Here is a 20,359-nt window from a genome sequence, read left to right on the forward strand (position 1 = left end):
ACCGGGTCCCTCCCTCTAAAAAGTCGGCGCGTCCCTCGGTCCCTCCCCTGCGCGCGCCCTTCCGCCCCCGCGCGCAGCCCGAGCTCTGCCCGGACCTACGGGTTGGAGAAAAATGGGCAACGCAAAAAAGACTAGGAGCTCTGCGGGTGTCGCTTGGCAGCTCTGGGGGACTCCCTCTCCGATCTCCCAGGGCGCCAAAAGGGCGAAAAAGAAAAGCTGCCGGTTGGGAGAAACTTCTGTTTCCTCCTTTTAGAAAAGGAGCCCAAGAATAAACTTCCTGTGGCCAACTCGCCGCCTGAGTTTCCCGGCGACTCGGACACTTGACTTAGGACAAGGCGATGAGCGCCGGTCCAGCGGCCCCGATCGCGCCGGTGGGACAGCGCCCGTGGGGTTCCAGGCTGAGCGGTGCTGAGAGGGACGTGGCTCCGCGTCGCAGTGACCTGCACCCGGTGCCTGCTCTGGGACCGGCCAGTCTCACGCGTCTCGCCTCGCTTCGCCCTCCCCTCTCTCTCCCCCTCTTTCTTGCGCGCTCTCTCTCTCTGTCCCTGCCGAGCGCCGCTCGCTGTCTCTCTCCGAGCCCCTGCGCTCTGCCCGAGATGAGTCACTACAATGGCACGAGTTCAACTCCACACTCTTTATTCTCCAGCCCCGCACCATGTGGATCCACTCACGTCAACTGTAGACTCCACCTTGCTGGGAGGAGCGCTCGAGGCGGCGGGGGAGGAGGCCCGGGACAAGGAGGAGGAGGAAGAGGAGCGGGAGGGGAGGAGGCGGGCGCGGCGCTCCCCTCCCGGCCCTGCTCGCGGTCGCGCTGACGCCAGCCGCACACCCCGCGCAAGGAAGGCGGGCGGCGGGGAGGGTGGGAGCGGGCGGCCCCCGCACTACGGGGGCGCCGAAGCCGCCCGCGTTCTTGCAGATCTCCTCCACCCCCCTGGGGCGCAGCGCCCTTGGTCTGTTCCATTGGCGCACGTTGCCAAAGATGGTCATTTGCGTTAGAGGACGCGAGTGCGGGTTTCCTCGCATTCGGGTGACGTGGAGGGAGAGGGATTCCCTCGCCTGCTCCTGAGTGCGCTCTGGCCTCCCTACCTCCCCCCCCAACCTCCACCCCAAAAGGAAGGGGCGCGGGGCGGGGCCCCGAAAGCGGCCGCGCGGGCCTGGGCTCTGGGTTTTAGAAAAAAAAAAAAAAAATCGCAGCCTGAAGACCAGACGGGCGGCTCAGTGCGGCGCCACCGCGAGGCCGAGAGCCCAGCGCGCAGAGCCGCTCGCGGGGAGGGCGCGGCCGTGCGCAGTCGTCCGCACCCTCAGCGGCGCCGCCCGGTGCAGCGGGCGTCCTGGACGCACCGGGCACCCGCGCCACCCTGCGGCCGGGTCTTGGCGGGGTGCGGCACGGCGCCGCCAGGCGGGGCAGGCCTGCCCATTTTTCACTCAGAGCCTGCCTGCCCACTGCTTCCCCTTTGAGTGTGTGTGTGTGTGTGTGTGTGTGTGTGTGTGTACTTTTTTCTTTTCTGTTTATTTATTTATTTTTGTTTTGGCCTTCCAATTAATTTGCTAAAAGTAATATTGAAGACGAAATTAGCTAGCGAGACACTCTGGGAGTCCTCTGTGCTAGATAATTAGGACGCATCTAATAGTAGTAAGCAGGCCTTAAAAGCAAATCGGGTTAAAAAAAAAACTGGGGGCCGAGAGGTGTGCCCCAAGTTGCCTTGAGCTGTTTTGGAGCAAAGTTCAGGGCGCGCGTGGCCGGACTCCAGGCTCTTCCCGCCTTGCTGGGTGGGGTGGCACTCAGGGTAAAGAGCGCAGGCCTTGGAGTATGAACGCCTGGCTATGCTATTTACGAGCTGTGAGATCTTGGGCGAGTCTAGAGTCTCAGTTTCCTCCTCTTTATAATGAAAGGTTTGGGGCAAGACGACCTTCTAAAGCTTTGTCTGCTCCGGATAGCCAATCATCCCCAGAGAAGGTACAATGTGTACAGCTAAGTGCTGTACCAGGAGTTGAAGAACTCTTTTCTTTTGGGGTAGGGTCTCAGGATTGCACAGGGTGTCCTAAAACTCGCTCTATAGCAAAGATAAGCCTCCACCTCCCGAGCGCCGGGATTACAAGCGTGAAACAACGCTGTTCAGCTATCCTTAAGCAGTGCATCTGAATCCTTAAACTTTTGAGGAGTGAATAGGAAGATGGGTTGTTAGGATTCTGCTGAGGATGTTAAAGCGCTATGCATCTTCCACATCACATCTCAGGTCCTCAGTTTCCTTATCTGTGAAGTGGGGGCGTTACTAGGAAAGAAAAATAAAAGCCGGGAACTCGAAGCTTTCCCGGGGCTCTATATAAAGCGCCGGCGTTTCCGGGACGGCTGGCGGCATCTGGCAGCCCCAAGGGCCCCAAGATACGGTAATCCCAAACAATACTCGGGGTCATTGTTTACAGTTATAAAACACATTCTGTCCTGAGCTCCATCCCCAAGGACTTGTGCGCGTGGGGAGCCGAGGTGGCCAGACTTCGCATTTCTGCAGCTGCCCTTACAGCAGAATGTGCAGCTCTGCTGACTGGCGAACGTGGTGTGGGGCAGGCGTCCACGCAAGCACGCACCAGCCGTGGGTGACTGGCCCATTCCGCCCCCTCCTTCATCCCTGCGTCCTGGCCTGCCTGAGTGTTTACGCGCCTCTCTCAGCAGGACTGAGTAAATGCAGCCGTTTGACGCAAAACGGATCAGCCCTTCTCCAGCAGCAGCAGCAAAACCCAGAAAACTGGAGGTGGGGACGGGGGCAGGGCACAGGAAAAAAAAATCGTGACACTTTCCCACTCGCCTCGCCCGGTACTGTGCGGGTCCTCGATCGCCCTAGAGAAATCTTGGAGGGTTGGGGTGAGCAAATGGGGGCGCGGCCGGGGTGCGCAGGGGCCTCCCCTAGGAACCGCGTGTCACAGCAGCAGGAATAGACGCACTTTTGGTTTTCCTTCGAGCCGCACGGGCTGTCCAGCCCTCCCCCAGCCCGCATTCAATAATCGTGAGCTTCTGGGTCTCTCCCACACAGTCCTTCCAGTAACGCGGGGCGGGGGTGGGGGATGGAGGGGGAAGGGGAACAGGAGCTTCCTCCAAGGCCTCCGCCATCCCGGGCGCGCCCAGCCACTAGCAGGCGCCGCCGGGAGCGCGCCTTCGGGCCAGCGCAACCTCGCGCCCTCGCCCGCCCCCGCCCGGACCCGCTTCCCCGGTCCTTTCCTTTCTTGTGGCTTCCCGTAAAGCCCAGCAGCCCCCAGACGTCTGCAGAGCATCACGGAATCTGTGCTGATGCAAGTCGCCGGCCTCCCTTTGGTGCGCCCCGGCCCGCCTGAGAGCGCTTTGATCCCTGCCTGGCCCTGCTCCGGAACGTGAGCTGGTTTCCCGTGCCAGCCTGAAGAGGAGACCTAAGTTCCACAGTCCAGGCCACCTTTCAGTCCTGTGGCACCAGAGGCAGAGCTGCCCCAGCAAGTGGCCTCCCTGGGTTCAGTGGATGCTTGAAGTTTGACCTATCTAAACTAAGTTCAGCGGCGGCGCCTACGTGGGAAGACATCCCCGGGGCACGCGGTTAAGAAGGAGCTGGAGTAAGATGCTCAGAACAGGGATCAAACCCCATTGTCTTGAATCTTAAGGAAAACAGATACTGTCGCTTGTAATCCCCACAACAAACATTTGAGGTAGCTCTCATTCCCAGCTGTCAGTTCAAGAAAATAACGCCAAGCAACTTGAGCTAGGGAACTGGCCAGTGTTTAATTAGGAGTTGGGAGTATAACCACCTCTGATTCTGCCGTCCCGTGTCCCCATCTCCCCCGCATTACCTGCCTTCTACCGGAAAGTCTTTCTGGCTTTCTAAGTCAGACTTCATTTGTTCATGGCTTTAACTGACACTTAAAAGTGCCCCTTCTTTCTCTTCAGAGTAAATATGTAGAGTGAGGGAAGGCTAGAGAGATGCCGCGGTGGGGGAAAAATGGTAGTTGGGCTGATTCTTCATCGCCTCTCTGGGTGTTTCCCTGTTACCCCATCCAGCCCAAGTTGTCTTGGAGCTTAGAATGCTTGTCCCTCTCACTGGCTCACTCATCAGACCACAGAGCACTTGGTGAAGACCTTTCATATTTGAGGCTTCACTTGTCTTACAACATCCCCAGCAGGGAGCATGGTCAGCTGTGGGCCAGACTGCGATTTGCTGAGGCAAAGCCAGAGAATAAAATGGCAAAGCAGCCTCCTCAGTAGGGTCCGGCCTCTGCAGCCAAACGCAAAGCCATCTCCCATGACCTTAGACCCAGTGTTCTGCCAACGTTGACAGTCTACAGAGTCTACTCCTTACTGATAACCCTACCCTCCCACACTGTTCGGAGGAATCTGCAGTCATAATTTCATAGTAAACAACATGTTAGATGATGTGTTCCTGATTCCTGAAAGCATTTATATTTGAAACCAGAGTCTTGGTTAGGGTTCCTGCTGCTGTGATATAAAAAGCTATGACCAAAAGCAACTTGGGGAAGAGTGGGTTTCTTACAGTTTCCCATCACAGGAAGCGAGGGCAGGAACTGAAGGCAGGAACCTGGAAGTAGGACCTGAAGCAGAGGCCATGGAGGGGTGCTGCTACTGGCTTGTTCCCCGTGACTTACTCAGTCTGTTTTTTCCTCTATGGTCGAGGACACACACACCCACTTCCCCAACCCCGTGGTGTGGTCCCCAGTGAGCTGGGTTTATCCACACGAATCTTAAACCAAACAAATGCCTTAGAGAGGTGGCCTTGTCTCCAGGCCACCTGACAGAGACATTTTCTCAAATGAGGTTGCTCTTCCCAGATGGCTCTAGTTTGTACCAAGTCACCCCCTATACACACACACACACACACACACACACACACACACACACACACACACACAGAGCCAAACAGCATGACCTGTGTTTCATACAGAAGTGTGTGGGTTTTCTGAGCACCCATACATCTGTCAGGGGGCCATCAGCAAGCAGATTTCAGCTCAAATGGTTCAGAGGAAGAGGTCTTTGTGGTGACCTCTTTGGGGAGAGTCCTTTCGGAGAGGCTTAGAGAAAGGGAATTTAGTATATCTGTTGTCTGGAAATGGACCGCCACTAGAGTCATGGGAAGCTGTTCAGAGCCCCGAATCCTCAGGGGTGTGTTTGTGTCTGTCAGGTGTGAGGATCCAGGAAAGACTGGAGACTGCTGCATCTCCTAAGGGGCCCACAGGGTGTAGGAGTGGGGTTTTAAGGAAACAAAGACACCCTTTTCCCCTGTGACCTTACGGCATCTGCTGGAGGACTCAAAGGGCACTTGCAGCGTATGCACTCTGAGATGTAACACTTGTGCTTCCCCCAACATATGGGGAGCTACAGTGATCATTGCTATAAAGAGGAAAAGCAAGCACTGTGACACACATCTATAGTCTAGGCACTTAGGAGGTGAAGGCAGGATGACCAGGAGTTCAAGGTCATCCTCAGCTACATAAGGAATTGAAGACTAGCCTGGGCTACAAGAGACCCTCTCAGCAACAACAACAATAGCAAAAAGCCAGGCATGGTGATGCACCTTTAATCCAAGAACTCATAAGGTAGAGGCAGGTGGACCTGTGTGAGTTGGAGGGCCAGCCTTGTCTACAGAGTGAGTTCGAGGACAGCCAGGGCTACATGGAGAAACCCTGTCTTGAAGAAAGAAGAAGAAGAAGAAGAAGGAGGAGGAGGAAGAGGAGGAGGAGGAGGAGGAGGAGGAGGAGGGAGGAGGAGGAGGGGGGAGGGGGAGGGAGAGGAGGAGGAGGAAACAAGTTATATTTAAATGAAATTAATGTTCTACCATATGAGTTCTAAGGACCAAGCTGGGTCCTCTGGAAAAGAAGCCAGTGCTCTTAACCACTGAGTCACCTCTCTAGCCCCAGGGCAGCTCACAGCTATCTGTAACTCCAGTCCCACTGGATCTAACATCCTCTTCTGCCTCCTTCTCCTCTGGGGCACTGCACACATGTGGTGTGCACACAGAGAAGAGGCAAAAACTCCCATCCTCACAAAATAATAAATAAAATGTTCATCTGGTGGACGTTAGAGGTACCTGTGTGTACACACACCAACCCTTCTGGTTGCAGAATTTTATACACTCTGCCGAATTGTGTTACCTCAATAAAATCAAACAGTAATAAACTAAGCTGTCAGTGACCTCAACCCACATATACAGATAGTCCTACACCAAGTAGCAATGCTTTGGTCAGCAACTTCCAGGGGACATCACAACCGTCTGACTTTGGGTCAGAGTACTCTGCAATGTTCACACAATGACAAAGGTGTCTAGTGACACACCTCCCAGAAAGTGTTGCCATTGTTAGGCAGCACGTGACTACAAATTAAAGTTCTGGAAATTGTGTACAAATCATGTCCTTCTGCCTTCACCTCCATCCCTACCACAGATCCTAGAGGGTAGGATTCAGGAAAGAGCCGTGTGTGTGTGTGTGTGTGTGTGTGTGTGTGTGTGTGTGTGTGTGTGTGTGTGTGCGTGCGTGTTAAAGCTCGGTACATTGCAGAGATGATGGTGACAGGTGCCGTGCTATCATTCTGAAGTCAGAACAGAAGTCACCCCGATAGGAATGTTTGTCCAGTCCCAAGGAGGAAAAGACCAATTTCCCGCCCCTTCTCCCAGTCTCAGATCCATTCGAGGATTATAGATAAAAGATGTGCTTGGATTTCGGCTTTTCAGCTCCGCCACGGAATGCCTACAAACAAGCAAACAGGCCAACCTGATGGAGGTGGTCCCCCTGTCCCTCCTCACAGCTGACTATTGTTTGTATCAGGTTGACAAAAGCTAACCGACCACCCATTTTCTAGGTAAAGACACTGAGGTTCAGAGGGCACGTAGATCGCTAGGCAGGTCCTTGCCACCAAACCTGACAGCCTGAGTTTGATCTCAGGGACCCGTGTGGTAGGAGAGAGGCAACTGCCACAAGCTGTCCTCTGACCTGCACACGTGTGAACCGTGGCACCCACACACATGCCGAAGAAATGACAATAGCTGAGGCTTAGGTAAAGCAAGCCGCAGATTCAAGGTCAACCATGGGAAGACCAGAGTCACTCAGAGGAAGGCTAGGAGCCTCCATAGCTGATGCCAGGACTCCGTCCAGCTGTCTTGAGCCTGCTTCGTTCACCTGGCCCACCATCCCTCTCCTTCCTGTGGTGACTCTGTTGATCTTCCTTCAGGAAACTTCCCTTCCCTCCCTGCCTCATGTGCTGGTCATGGCTGACCCTTGGGCTGTAGAGTGAACTCATGGACACATGATACAGGCCTGGATGACAGAATGTTCCAGGCTGCAGTCACTGATTGAGTGAGGGCTATAGGGAGGACATAAGACCCAAGATTGCTGTGTGATGGCTAGACCTGAGGCTTTGGCTAAAATCCCTCTAGAACTAGCACTCCCTTTTTCTACTTCTCTGGGAGAGGCTACTAGGGATAAAGACAACAGAGAGGGAGGCAGAGTGGAGGGGTAGAGTGTTCTGCTCACAGTATTTGACCACTTGCCAGTGTCTCCCTGAACGTGTAAGCTCTTTGACAAGATCCTCCCCTTTCAGCTCAAATAATTTTGAGGGGAGTATCGCTTGCAGCTAAAAGGGCCCTGGATGCTGCACCATGAACACACAAAGAGCACCCACTGGGAGTACCCAATGCACCAGACATTTCTAGAAAAACAGATAGGTAAGGTAGTCCCACTCTTTGGAGAATTTGGCACATGGATGAGAAACAGTCTCGGCTTTTAAAAGAAGCCAGCAGAGTCAACACCACAGAATGGTCTCTGGTTAGTGCAGAAGTATCTGCCCCTGTAGCCGTGAACTTGGTCTCAGGAATCTGATAGGATACAGATAAAGGTTGGGGAAGTTATAGGACAGGCAGCAGTGGAAGGGTCTAGGTCCAGGGAAGCCTGGGTCCAGGGGTGAGAACGAACTGCTGACTTGACTGATACCAGAAGAATGGTCTCACGTGTTTAGTCTGGAGTGGGCAGAGCAGAGAGAATGGTCCTGAGGTGTCTCCAGGAATCTTCTAGAAGAGCCAGTCTTGTTTGGAATGGCTTTGTTGGTAAGGTTAGGCTAGAATGAGTGCTGGCCTGAAAACCATCAGAAGTTAGGGGAAATGATTAAAAGGGGTCTGAGGTGGCACGGTAAGCTCTGAAAGTGTCATTCAGAACCAAATGGGGGTCTAAGTCAGCTGTCCCTGGAAAGACTGATGGGCTCCCTGATGACAGATGACTCTGCTGTGCAATCCTTGCCCAGAAGGTTTGGACTAAAAAGGAAGAGCAAGACTAGAGGCCTCCTCAGGATGTGGCCATCCTCAGGATGTGGGGGAGGGGGAGGGGGAGGGAGGAGGGAGGAGAGGGTTGGAGGCAGGAGCAGCAGTGTTGGTAGGAGCTGCCACAGTGGGCCTGATTCGCCTTCACAAGTACACAACCGAGAAAACATCAGCACAGACTGGAGATTAGACGCTGCCCAGAATTACTCTAAGCTTCATCAGATGAGTTGATAACATTAACTGCATTATATAAATATTATTTAGAGAGATACAGGGAAGAGCATGGGGTGACCGGCCTAAGACTTGAGGGGTTTCTGTGCTAAGGGATTGAATAGAGTTTCGTGCACATTAAGCACTGAGCCCGACTCCTGGCCCATGCTTTTTATGAGTTTGCTTTTAAAATATTTCAGCTGAGAGGGGAGGAAAATGTTTCTATACATCCCTATACGCATGCACATTACCTATGCATCTGTTTTATCCTATACACAGATCTGCAGCTCATTAAATAGGATGCCGAGCAGAGGATTCCAGACACGACATACTACAACACACATTCTGTTCTAAAGGCAGAGTGGATCTGTGATCTAGATGCCAGACGGCGGAAGGCGGTCGGCCTTGTGGAATCAGGGTTGGGTCAGAATGGAGGAGTCTGCAGGCTCTATGCTGGCTAGGGTCCATCTGCTTCTGGACTGGGTACAGTGTGTAGAGGTGTGCTGTGAAACATGTCACTGTGCACAGGACTTATGTACCTTAGGTATGGTTTCTGCTTCAGGGTAGGTACCCCCAAACTACCATCGCACACAGAGATGGGCGCGGGGCTGAAGCAATTGGAAATCCTCCATGGCCAGTATATGAGAAGGCGCGATAGGAATCTGCAGGTAATCTAAATTTTCTAAGCCATTTTGAGAATTATCCTTCGTGGACCAAGGGACACAGTCTGACGCTGAAGTGTCCAGCTTCAAGCCGAGCACCCCTTGTAGCAGAACAGACAGAAGGCCCGAGAGCAAAGATCAAAGCAAAGTGACTTCTGAGTCCAAGTTCACTGACCTCTCCACTTGTCAGGGGCAGGTGCAGATGCAAGGTGCAGACCTCCTCAGATTCAGCCAGCCCACGTATGCCACCCAAGGAGGGAGCCAGGTCCTGCCTGAATCCCTGCTAATTGCCTCTGAGTCTCAGTACACTCCCTCCTGACATGGTATGGACCAGCTGCTGTGGGCCACTGCCTTATGGGGCCCACCAGGAGCCTGGGGAACAAGACTGTGTTATCTCCACCACTGAGCACACCATGTGATTTCCTGTTGGGGGCACATGAGCTCTTGAAAGAGGAGGGGAGAACCCTGGAAAGAATGGAAGGTGGAAGGAGGGATAGAAGGGCCTCCATTGGCTCTGCTATGGCGTAGCTGTGATGTTTTTAGAGACAGCCTCAGGCTTGTGGGCTCAGCCTGGGGTGTGCTTTCTGCTCTGCCAGTTGCCTGCCGTATAACTTGATGGTTGTTTCATTGTTGTACACCCCACCCACTTACCTGCAAAGTGTGTGTGTATGTGTGTGTGAGTGTCTGTGTATGTGTGTGATGTGTTTGTGTGTGTGTGTCTGTGTGTGTGCTTGTGTGTCTGTGTGATGTGGGTGTGTATCTCTGTGTGTGTGTTTGTGTGTGTGTCTATTTGTGTCTTGTGTGATGTTCGTGTGTGTGGTATGTGTGAGTCTCGTGTGTGTGTCCGATGTGTTTGTGTGTGTAGTGTATGTTGTATGTGTGTGTCTGTGTGTGATATTTGTGTGTGTTGTATGTCTGTGTCTGTATATGTTGTGTGTGTGCCTGTGTGTGTGTCCAATGTGTTTGTGTGTGTAGTGTGTGTTGTATATGTGTGTCTGTGTGTGATGTGTTTGTGTGTGTCTATATATGTGTGTCTGTGTGTTTGTGTATGATGCGTTTGTGTGTGTGTGTGTGTGTGTGTGTGTGTGGTATGTGGTGTGGTGTGTATAGGGGTGCTGATTCCATGTCTGCCTAAGAATCTAGAGAAGCCTAGTGGTTTAAATCAAAGAGCTGGGCGTTAGAATCCTGTGGGTTAGAGTCCTGGTGTGCTACCTTACAGCAAGTCTGGCAGTTCCTGGACCTCTCCACCACCCACTCTCCTCCCTTGGGCTGTGTGGTAATAGTAACAACATGTTACTTAGACCAGAGTGGCAAAATGGCTCAACAAGTAAAGGTATTTACCACCAAACCTGATGACCTAAGTTCAATTCCTACTGAGTGGGTGGGAGAGAACCAGCTTCCACAGGTTGTCCCCTGACGTCTATTTGAGCATATGCCCCTCCCACAAAACAAATAAATAAATAGCATGTAATAAAGGGTCTCTGATCTACTTCGAGAGTTATGTGTGTACATATTTGTTGAAATTATCATTCTCCATTTATTTATAACCCAATGCAATACCCAAGGGGTCTCTGTAGCTGTTGGGAAGAGTTGCAGAGCAGCCTGGGAAGGACTTGGCATGACCGATGTTCACAGTATTGCACTCTGCTCCCTGCTTCTCACAATGTGCTGGGGAACTCGAATGGGACCAATTTCTAAAAATGGCTGCAAACGGAGAAATTCCATACACAGGACAGCTAGAGGAAGTGGCAGAAACAGAGGAAATTGGAGGCTGAAAGAGGCACCCAGTTGCCTCCCAAGAAAGTTAGGTTCTTGGACCTCTGAGCCTACCATTGCCGAGGGGGCACTGAGAGTATGGGCATGTTCAGGAGGAGCAGTCTGTAAGGTCCAGCAGTGTCAGAGCTGGAAGGAACCAAAGCCCTCATCTGAGCAAACCCCTCCACACTTGTAAGAATCAAAGGTCAGTGGTGGGGTAGGGAGAGGCTTGCTCCCCTCACCCGGAGCAGCAGGAGCAGAGCTTCAGGAGTCTGGACACCAAGTATCGAACACCATTTCCAAGTATTTCCTTCTACATTTTCCTCACTTTGGCTGTGACGCCTGGAAGCACATAGACAGAGTGGCTGGGCTGATTTCTTCTATGTGTGCCTGAGAGCCCAGCCCCCGTTGATGTGGCAAGGGGCTCCTGAACAGCGCCTACAGCCAATAAATATAACACAGCCGAGAGCAAACACAGAACCTTATTGTTCAGGCCAGCGATTACTGCACTGGGTGGGGCATTTATTTATTATCACATTTATTTCTTTTCATTAACAGAAAGCAAACATTCCCCACCCCAGGAGCTGGAAGGCTACCACCTGTACCAGAGGATAGATGATGTCTCTCCAGACCAATGGAGATCGGATTTACCCTTCTCTTTCCTCAGATACAGGTCAGCTGACCTAGGGAGAGCTCCCACACCGTCAGATGCAGATGTAAAAACTCACAATGAAAGCTATGGTATGGGCCTTGGGCGGAATAGTGTGTGCCATGTTCTATATCACTGTTGGCTGCATTCTACAAAACGTTAGAGGTGGTAAGAATTAAATGATAGGTGTGTGGAGCCCGCTAACAGTGCCCGATATGCAGGCATTCAATAGACAAAGCTACAGCCGTAGTTAAAAGCAAAGTGAACTTGCTTTGGCAGTGATTACACGGGTGTTCTAGAATAGCTCTGAGGCTAAACAGAGCAGAGGGTAAGAGCCCAGGTGTTCCAGATGTAATCTCACTTAGAGGTGTATATGTGGGGCCAGAGGGGACAAGTTCGCTGAGCTTTTAGGGTCACACTGCTTCTCAGCCCTCATTTCAAGGTCTCCAGCTCCAGGTTAGAGCCCCCACTCCTAACTAGCCTGTATGTCTGAGTCATCCAGGTCTCCTTTCTCTCAGCACAAGCCCTTCTCTCTCCTCCCTCCCACTGACTTTCCTATTCTTCCCCATCCCATTTCATAGGGTCCAACTTCTGACAGTTATCCATATTTTTTACTCCCAGAAGAAAAAAGTAGGGTGTAGGTGAGGTCTTTCAATGTAGCCTTATAAGGTGTCTAAGGAGCTTAGGCCTGAGACAGTGCTGTATAAGGAGTGGGGGCTAGGCAGGCAACATTGAGTCAAAGGTGGGCTGGAGGTCTGGATACCTGGGGTCAGGACCACCTGGAGGGAGGAGTTCCTTTCTCCCTCTCTTCTCTGTGGATTTCAGAAGCAGGCAGATGTGGAAGAGGCCTCACCATAGGAGGAGGCTGTGGCCTAGTCTGCCCTGTTGTCCTCTCCAAGATGCTGGTCAGTGGATGGATGGTGCTGGGGACAGAAACTCTGAACTATAGAATTTGACTGTGAAAGCTGGAAAAGGCCTCTGGGAATCTCTAAGGTTGGCATTTTCCCACCGTGCTGAGGAAGTTCTGCTTGGTGATAAAGGAAGATGGTAGCTGATAAAAGAACTCTGGTTTTTCTTTTCTTTTGTTTCCTAGTAAGTTTGGAAAATACCGTGTGAATACAGTTTCTTCACTCAAGACTTCTCAGAGCCTTGAAGATTCCAGAGGCATTTGCCAACCTCTGGGATGTGTGACTAAAAACGTCTCATGAAATAGTGACTCAGCTGCCCTCTTATGGAAAGGAAACTGAGGCATGGGATCCTAGGGTCAGAGTCAGCAGGGTGTCCAAGGTTGGTGCTCTTTCCCTAACATCAAAACTAATTAAAAAATGATAATAGACAAAGTATGTATAGCAAGATGCCTCAACATTTAAAGGCGCCGGCCACCAAAATGGACAACCTGAGTTCCATCTCTAAAAGCTAAATGGTGGAAGGAAAGATCCCTTTCCTGAAAGTTGAACTCTGACCTCCTCCACAGGTGTGTGTGTGTGTGTGTGTGTGTGTGTGTGTGTGTGTGAGAGAGAGAGAGAGAGAGAGAGAGAGAGAGAGAGAGAGAGAGAAGGAGAATGGGGGAAAAACACACACACACATACACATAAAACCTAGGTTTTATGGGAACGGTGTATGTACCTATAATCCCAACACCCACAAGACCCAAGAGTCTGAGGCCAGCTTGGGTTATATGCAAGACCATAAAAAAAGATGAAGCTATCTTGTCATCGTTCTGATTTTGTTTTATTCATCGTCATTGGGGCAAAGGACGTGGAAACTGAGAGTTGACTTACTAACCCATAGATATCCTAAAGACCAGGAGGTTCCCAAGTAAGAACTTCAGTCAGAACTGTTTGAATGTGGATGTGGCCAGTTAGGGTATCGAGCTTGCCTTCCTTAGAGGGTTCCAAACCATAGTTCACCGATCACTGGCTGATGGGACAGGTCAAAGGGAAGTCCTCATCAAAGTCCCCAGAACTGGTGACTATATTATAGCAAAATGAGTATCTGTTGATGTAATAATATAAAGGGCTCTTGTGAGGAGTGCTTGTCTGAGTGAACCCTAAATTCAAGGGTGAGTGTCCCTTTAAGACAGAGGCAGAGGGCAATTACACATGCAGAGCCCCAGCAGTGTGGAAATGAGAACCGACAGATGCAGCCATGAGCTAAAGGATGCTAGCAACAACCGCAGGAGCTTAAGAAGCAAGGAAAAGACCCTCTGTGTTCTGGAGATCAAAATTAGGACCGGAGGACAAAGGTGGCCCCCAGAGCCATGAAAGACATTTCTGTGGTTTTGGATAAGTGGTGCCATTGAGGAGAGATGTATAATGTGCAGAAGAGAGGTCGCACTGTCTGACATTCGGGGTCTTTCCCCTATGCACACTCTGCCAGTACCCCTGAGGATATCGGCCATGCAGTGATGTGGTAGTAAGGAAGCGATGAGATTTCCTATCTGTCCTGGAAGGAGAGACTGATTGAGTGCTACACACAGGACAGGAAGAACAAGATGCCCACTTTCAAAGTTAGTCTCTTAAGAACGTACAGGCCACTTCTGGGCTTGTAGGGTATGGGACTAGCTCCACTAAATGGCTTGCCAGACAGGTGGCCTTTAGCACTGGGTTAGGAGCTAGACCAGGACAGCTGCCTCATTTTAGCTGACACTAGGGGGTTGCTGAATTCCACACCATGGCTGAATTCATTATTTGTCCTGGGACTTTGCCTCAGTGACAGGAATCAGCCCCATGATAACTTCCCTACCCCCCCCCCCACACACACACACCACACAGGACAACTAGCCTGTCCCCACGTGTGTACTTTTACATGCACCTAGGAGTTCTGTTGCAACCACCTCTCTGCCCAGAGACAAGCGATGACCTGTCTGCCTGCCCGTCTCTTCTTGCCTTTAGTCTCTGGCAAATTAAGACCAAACCCAAGTTGCAGGGCAAAGGCGGATCAATTACCAGGCAGAGGAGGAGGCTGCGGTCTGAATGTCTCAGCCACAGCTTGGGGAGACCTGGGGACAGGAGAGGGGGGGGGTGGTGTGAAGCCATCATATTTCTCAAAGCTACGGATGACCCAAATGTCTGCGGCTGTGGGCAAAACAGGTCTTGTAACTTTGTCCCTAAAGCCAGGAGCCTAGCTGGGTGTTCCCTTCCTCCTGGGGGCACAGAATGAGCTTTGCCCACCTGAAAGATGGATGCTCTGGGCAAGAGTCCCAACCTGGGCACACCTGTGTGTGCAGTCTGACTGGCTCATCCAGAGCCCAGCGCTGTCCTCAGAGTCCTCCCACCTCCCCTCCCTCGGGGCGAGGAGTGCTCCCCACTGCTGCCCTGTGTCAGTCACAGACCCCTGTCTCCCTGGAAGCAACTTTGACCCCTCTTGGCTTCTGGCTTCCCTCTTCTCACTCTCCAAAGTCCTCGTGAATCCTAAAACCTAGTTGAGAAAACATAGTTGAGAGAGGCAGGCAGCCCGGTGGGCTCCCCCTCACACACCCCCCTTTGTAGGTCAGAAATGTTTTGTAACTAGGCTCACTTGTGTTCAGGGATGCTAGCTTGTAAGGTTGTTTTGCTCAGCTGGGCAGGGTTGGGCTGAAGCCCCCCTGTCCTCATCTGCCTTCTCCCCCTCCCTGCACCACCCTAATTTCAGGCTCAACTGTGCGTGTTTAGGGCTTAATTAAACTCCTGTCTTGCTTTCAGTAGAGACACTTTCCGCCCCAGGGAGTTGCTACCGTGCTTTGTGGGGAGGGCAGGTCTGAGCAGGCTCTCCAGAGATGATCTGCTGTGAGAGGGAAGGAACATGCCTTCTGGAAGCTGCTGGGTACAAGCACGCAAAGGGAGCCCACTTCGGACTCCTCGCCGAGGGCTCCTAAGCACCCGGGAGCCCGCCTCTGCCTCTTCCACCATCCCTGGTTGCCCCTGCTCAGTTATTCCAGGTCAGGCTGCCCAGGTCACCCTGTTCTCCCAAGCCCCGCCACGCCCCGCCATGTCCTTCCCTGCCCAGCCAGCCAACAAGAGCCTTCAGCACCACCCACTACTGGCCACACCCTGGCCTCACCGTCCCCAGAGTCTTACGGGAACAGGCTCCCACCCCAAGGAACTTTGGACGCCTCCCTTGGGCCCTCAAGAGGGGGTAAAGAACCCAGCAAGGAGGCCTTGCAATCCCACCTGGGAATGGATTCCGGAGCCCAGAACTCTCTAGAAAACACCCGAGGGGGATGTTTGGTTTGGAAGCCTAGAATCTGTTCACCCTTGAACCCATTGTCCCTCTGTCCTAGCCTCGATTTCCGTATCCGGATGTTGGGGTATATACCTCTCCTGCAGGTGTGGAGGGAGACTGAAACAAGGGAGTCTTGGAAAGAAATCAGTTTGCTACCTTTCCCAGAAGGCTGCACAAATATTAAAATCTTGATCAAGGTTGAACCAGCCGTAAGCAAAACCGCTCATGAATCTTTAAGCATTTTCCCTCCAGAAGATTCCCACCCGATATTGGGTGCCCTGCCTGTCTCTCACCCTGGCCAGAACAACCTCTGCACTCCTTTCCTTGGTTTCAAAGCCCCCATGGGAGTTGCTATGCTGGTCTTTCCCCACAGTAGTTTTTACCTTCAGGGAAATAGAGCCAAGGAACAGCAAGCAAGGGCCTCGTTCAGCCCTCACAGCCTGCTAGAGAGATAGCCAGGGCCTACAGTCAGGTCTCTGATACCCTGTCCAGTCTCCCAGGTTCTGTCGCTGTCATGGGACGAAGCTGCTTTCCGACAGATCCTTTATGTTTGCAGGGTCGGGGGTGGGTTACAGTTACAACGACCTGCTGCAGTGACCCTACTTTTAGGGGACAGGATCATCAGAGCTTCTAGGGACTTCCAAAGTCCCCCATGTTAACCTCCTTAGAAGACTGGGCCCAGGTTAGAGGAAGAGTCAGCCAGGAAGACAGATGGTAGGGAAAGGTGATGGTGGTACACTCACTCACCCCTCTTTCCTAGACCGGCCCACAGGCAAAGCCCATGCACAGTATCTGTCCCCAAATGACCCTGTTGCTTCCGATATTCTGAGAACTTCCCCATGACATAAACCCGGGGCAAGTCTCTTCATCTTCCCTGGGGAGGACCAGGACTTGCTGCCTCTGGGCACTTCAAAGCCCTCACATGATCTCACCCAACCTCACCTGCCTGTGTGGGGTTGGAAGGGAGGCAGGGGCTGGGGAAGGGAGAGGTCATTGAAGAACAGCGGCTTGTCTGAAAGTCCCACCATCAAGCAAATTGGTTTTCTTCTGTATGCACCAGTTTCTCTATCTCTAATGGCTGACGGTGACCCCTCCCGTTGCCCGAATGGTTATGGCCATGAACACGCAAGCTAGAGTCTCAGTTCCTAGCAGGTGAGCCCAAGTGGTAACATGCTCAACTAGGTAGGTCACACATCTGTGAAATGAGACAGTAGGCTTCTCTTCACAGGTGGGAGTTAGACCACATGATAAACAGACAAACAGACAAACGAATAGATCAATTACCTCTTCTTAGTGATCAGCACACACTAGGTACCCTATAAATGTTACTTCTCTCCTCAAGCAGGCTAGCCACCCCCTAGTCCCTGGACCGGTGCCTATGTTTCTTGGCTCAGTGTGTCTCATAGACCCCTTAGCAGCACCCCAGGGGCCCCTGTCCTGAATCTCCATGCTAGGCAGGCAGAAACCATGTTGCCTGAGTCCTTCCCTGAGGCCAGGGGCTGTGAGTTCTAGCCCCCATCAGATAGATGCCAGCTTATTGTGTGGCCTCAAGCCAGCCTCCTGGCTTCCCTCAGTTTCCCCACCAGTAAAATGGGACTAATGACCGTCAGCCTCCTGCACTTGGGTGTTGTGAGAATTAATTAAGGTTTGTAAAAGGCTTTGAGATCCTTGGATGAAAGGGCTGGGGGGTGGACAGAGTGTTATTACCCACTATTAGTACGGTTACACTCTATCCAAGGATCTCAAGGCCTCGCACAGACAGTAATTAGTACCTTGCAGGGGTGTTTTGAGGACGATTAGCTCCATTTCACATATGGGAAAACTAAGGCACAGAGAGAAGTTAAATCAGAAGAGGGCAGACATCCCTATGTTCCTGGAATTTGCTCTAGGCCTGGCCCTTTCACCCCCACTCCTGGGTCACACTCAACCCATCTCCCTCTGACTGGTCACCATGGCCCACAGTTGCATGGCTGTGGAGAGGCTCAGAGTGAGAGCCTTTCGTCCAGTCCTCTGATTCTTTTTCTCTCCTTGAGCTTTCCCCGGAGAGAGCTCAGGGTAGTCCATTTCTAAGCTGACCAGGCAGCAAAAACCTCGCTCGGCTGGGAAGCAGGGTGGGAGTAGACCCTCCATTTGTTCATTCATCCTCAAACTCCGCAGGTCGCCTTTCTATGGGATTATATTTAAGCCTGGGTGAACCACAGCCACCCTTGCAGACAATCTCCACATGGTTATCCGAGTCAAGGAAGAAACATGAGGTCACAGGATTGAGAAGAGAGGGGCAGGTACCAGGCCAGTGCCTGTATTGAAGGCTGTGTACCCAAGCGAGTTCCTGGTCTACTGGTCTACCTGTTCTGGAGAAGCCTCTTCTGTCTTGGAGACTGTTAGGGACCCCTGACTCTGTGGTTGGCTCTGTGGTGCTGTCCTATATAGATACTATGATTGCTTTTTGGAAAAAAAAAACATCCCAGAGTTAGTATTTTTGAAGATGGGTTATACTTATTTGCATAATGAAGTACAATCCTAGCTACATGAAGTAAATTTAGCGTCTTACTGTAGTCAGCTGCAAGGGTATTCAAGAGGAGATCTGGACTCGGATCACAAGTCCCTATCAGACTTGTTAGACCTCTCCCAGCATTAAGTTCTCAGCCTATGTTCTACACCACTGTCATGACCCCTGGGAGTCACATCTCAGATTCACTGCGCATGATGATTCTTAACAGTAGCAAAATTACAGTTATGAAGTAGCCATGAAACAATTTTATGGTTGGGGGTCACCATAACATGAGGGTTGCAGCACTAGGAGGGTTGAGAATCAGGGCACTGGATGGGAGTGTTGATGATCAGTGGTATGCTAGTAAGTTTATTTAGCTGGATTTCAAAATAACAACAATAACACACACACACACACACACACACACACACACACACACACACACACACCAGTCTCCTGGGGTCTAGTGTTTGGCAGTTTTCCATGATGTCCTTCAATCATGATTGCTACTAATGTGCTAACAGCTGACTCATCAAAGTCCAGAAACTGGAAACTCAATGATGTTTTAAGGTAACTCTGAGCACTGTTATCTCCTGAGACCTGTTTCTCTGAGAAGAGAGGGAGCCTCTCAGAAGGGGACTTGGTCCCTGCACTGATCTCTCTCAGGCACCATAAAAACAAAATCTTTATTTCCAACAGTATCCCCATATAAATGGAGAAAAGATGAACTGTGTGTTCTCCTGATATTTTATACAGATTTATAATTTTCTTGGAAACTTCTGGGTTTTTTTAACATTTTATTTTATGTGCATGGGCTTTTGTCTGCATATGTGTTCGTGTACCACATACATGCCTAGTGCCTTTGGAAGTCAAAAGAGGACCCCTGGAACTAGACTTACAGACAGTTGTGAGCTGCCATGTGGTTGCTGGGATTTGAACTCAGGACCTCTGGAAGAGCAGCTGATGCTCTTAACCACTGAACCACCTCTCCAGTCCCAGGGAAGTTTCTTTGAGAAGAAGAAAGCAACCTATTAAGGAAATGCACTCTAGGTCTCTGCATCTGTTTTCATCCGCTGCTGAATGAAGCCTCTCAGGAAACAGTTACACTAGGCTCCTGTCAGTGAGCATAGCACAGTACCATTAATAGTGTCGGGTTGACTCTCTCACATTGGATGGGTCTCAAGTTGGGGCAGTTGCTGGTTGGCTGTTCCCTCAGTCTCTGCTCCAAGCAGTACAAATTTTGGGTTGAAGGTTTTGTGGGTGGGTTGATGTCCCGCTCCCTCCTCTGGAAGTCCTGTCTAGCTATCGGAGGTGGCCTCTGCAGGGTCCATTTCCCCCTCTGGTAGGAATATCAGCTAGGGTCATCACCATAGACTCCTCATAGCCTTCCCAATCTCAGGCCTCCAGGTAGTCCTAGAGATGCACCCCGGACACCTTGATTTCCATTCTCACATTCAACCATTGGGTGGAGCTTGGGGGAGTCTTGTGAAAGAGTTGGGGGATAGAATTAAACAAGCTGGAGGAGTCAAGGATACCACAAGAAGACCTACAGAGTCAACTAACCTGGGCCTAAGGGGGGTCTCACAGAGTCTGAACCACCAACCAAAGACCTAGGCACCCTACACATTTGTAGCAGATGTGCAGCTTGGTCTTTGTGTGGTCTCCTAACAGTTGGCACAGGGACTGTCTTTGACTCTCACCTGCCATTGGGTCCCCTTCCCCTACCTGGTTTGCTTAGTTAGGCTTCACTGGGAGAGGATGTGCCTAGTCCTGCTGGAACTAGATGTCCCCAGATGGGATGGTACCCAAATGGGGCCTCCCCTGAGGAGATGGGGAGGGGTTAATGGAGAGAGAGATTTGCAAGGGTGGGCCTGGGAAGAGAGGAGGGAGGGGGCTGCGATTGGGACGTAATGTAAATTAAAAAAATATTGAGAAAAATGAACTTAAGATTGTGTGCCCTGACTGAGGAATGTAAGGAGAGAGTGACTTGGTAGATATGATGCCCCATGACCTCTAAATCACTGGTTCTCAACCTCCCTAAAGCTTCAACCCTTTAAAACCCCAATTTTATGACTCCCAACCATAAAATTATTTTTGTTGCTACTGTTGTGAA

This window comes from Rattus norvegicus, chromosome 6 (assembly GCF_021556685.1).
Source record: "Rattus norvegicus strain SHRSP/BbbUtx chromosome 6, alternate assembly SHRSP_T2T, whole genome shotgun sequence".
Taxonomy (NCBI): domain Eukaryota; kingdom Metazoa; phylum Chordata; class Mammalia; order Rodentia; family Muridae; genus Rattus; species Rattus norvegicus.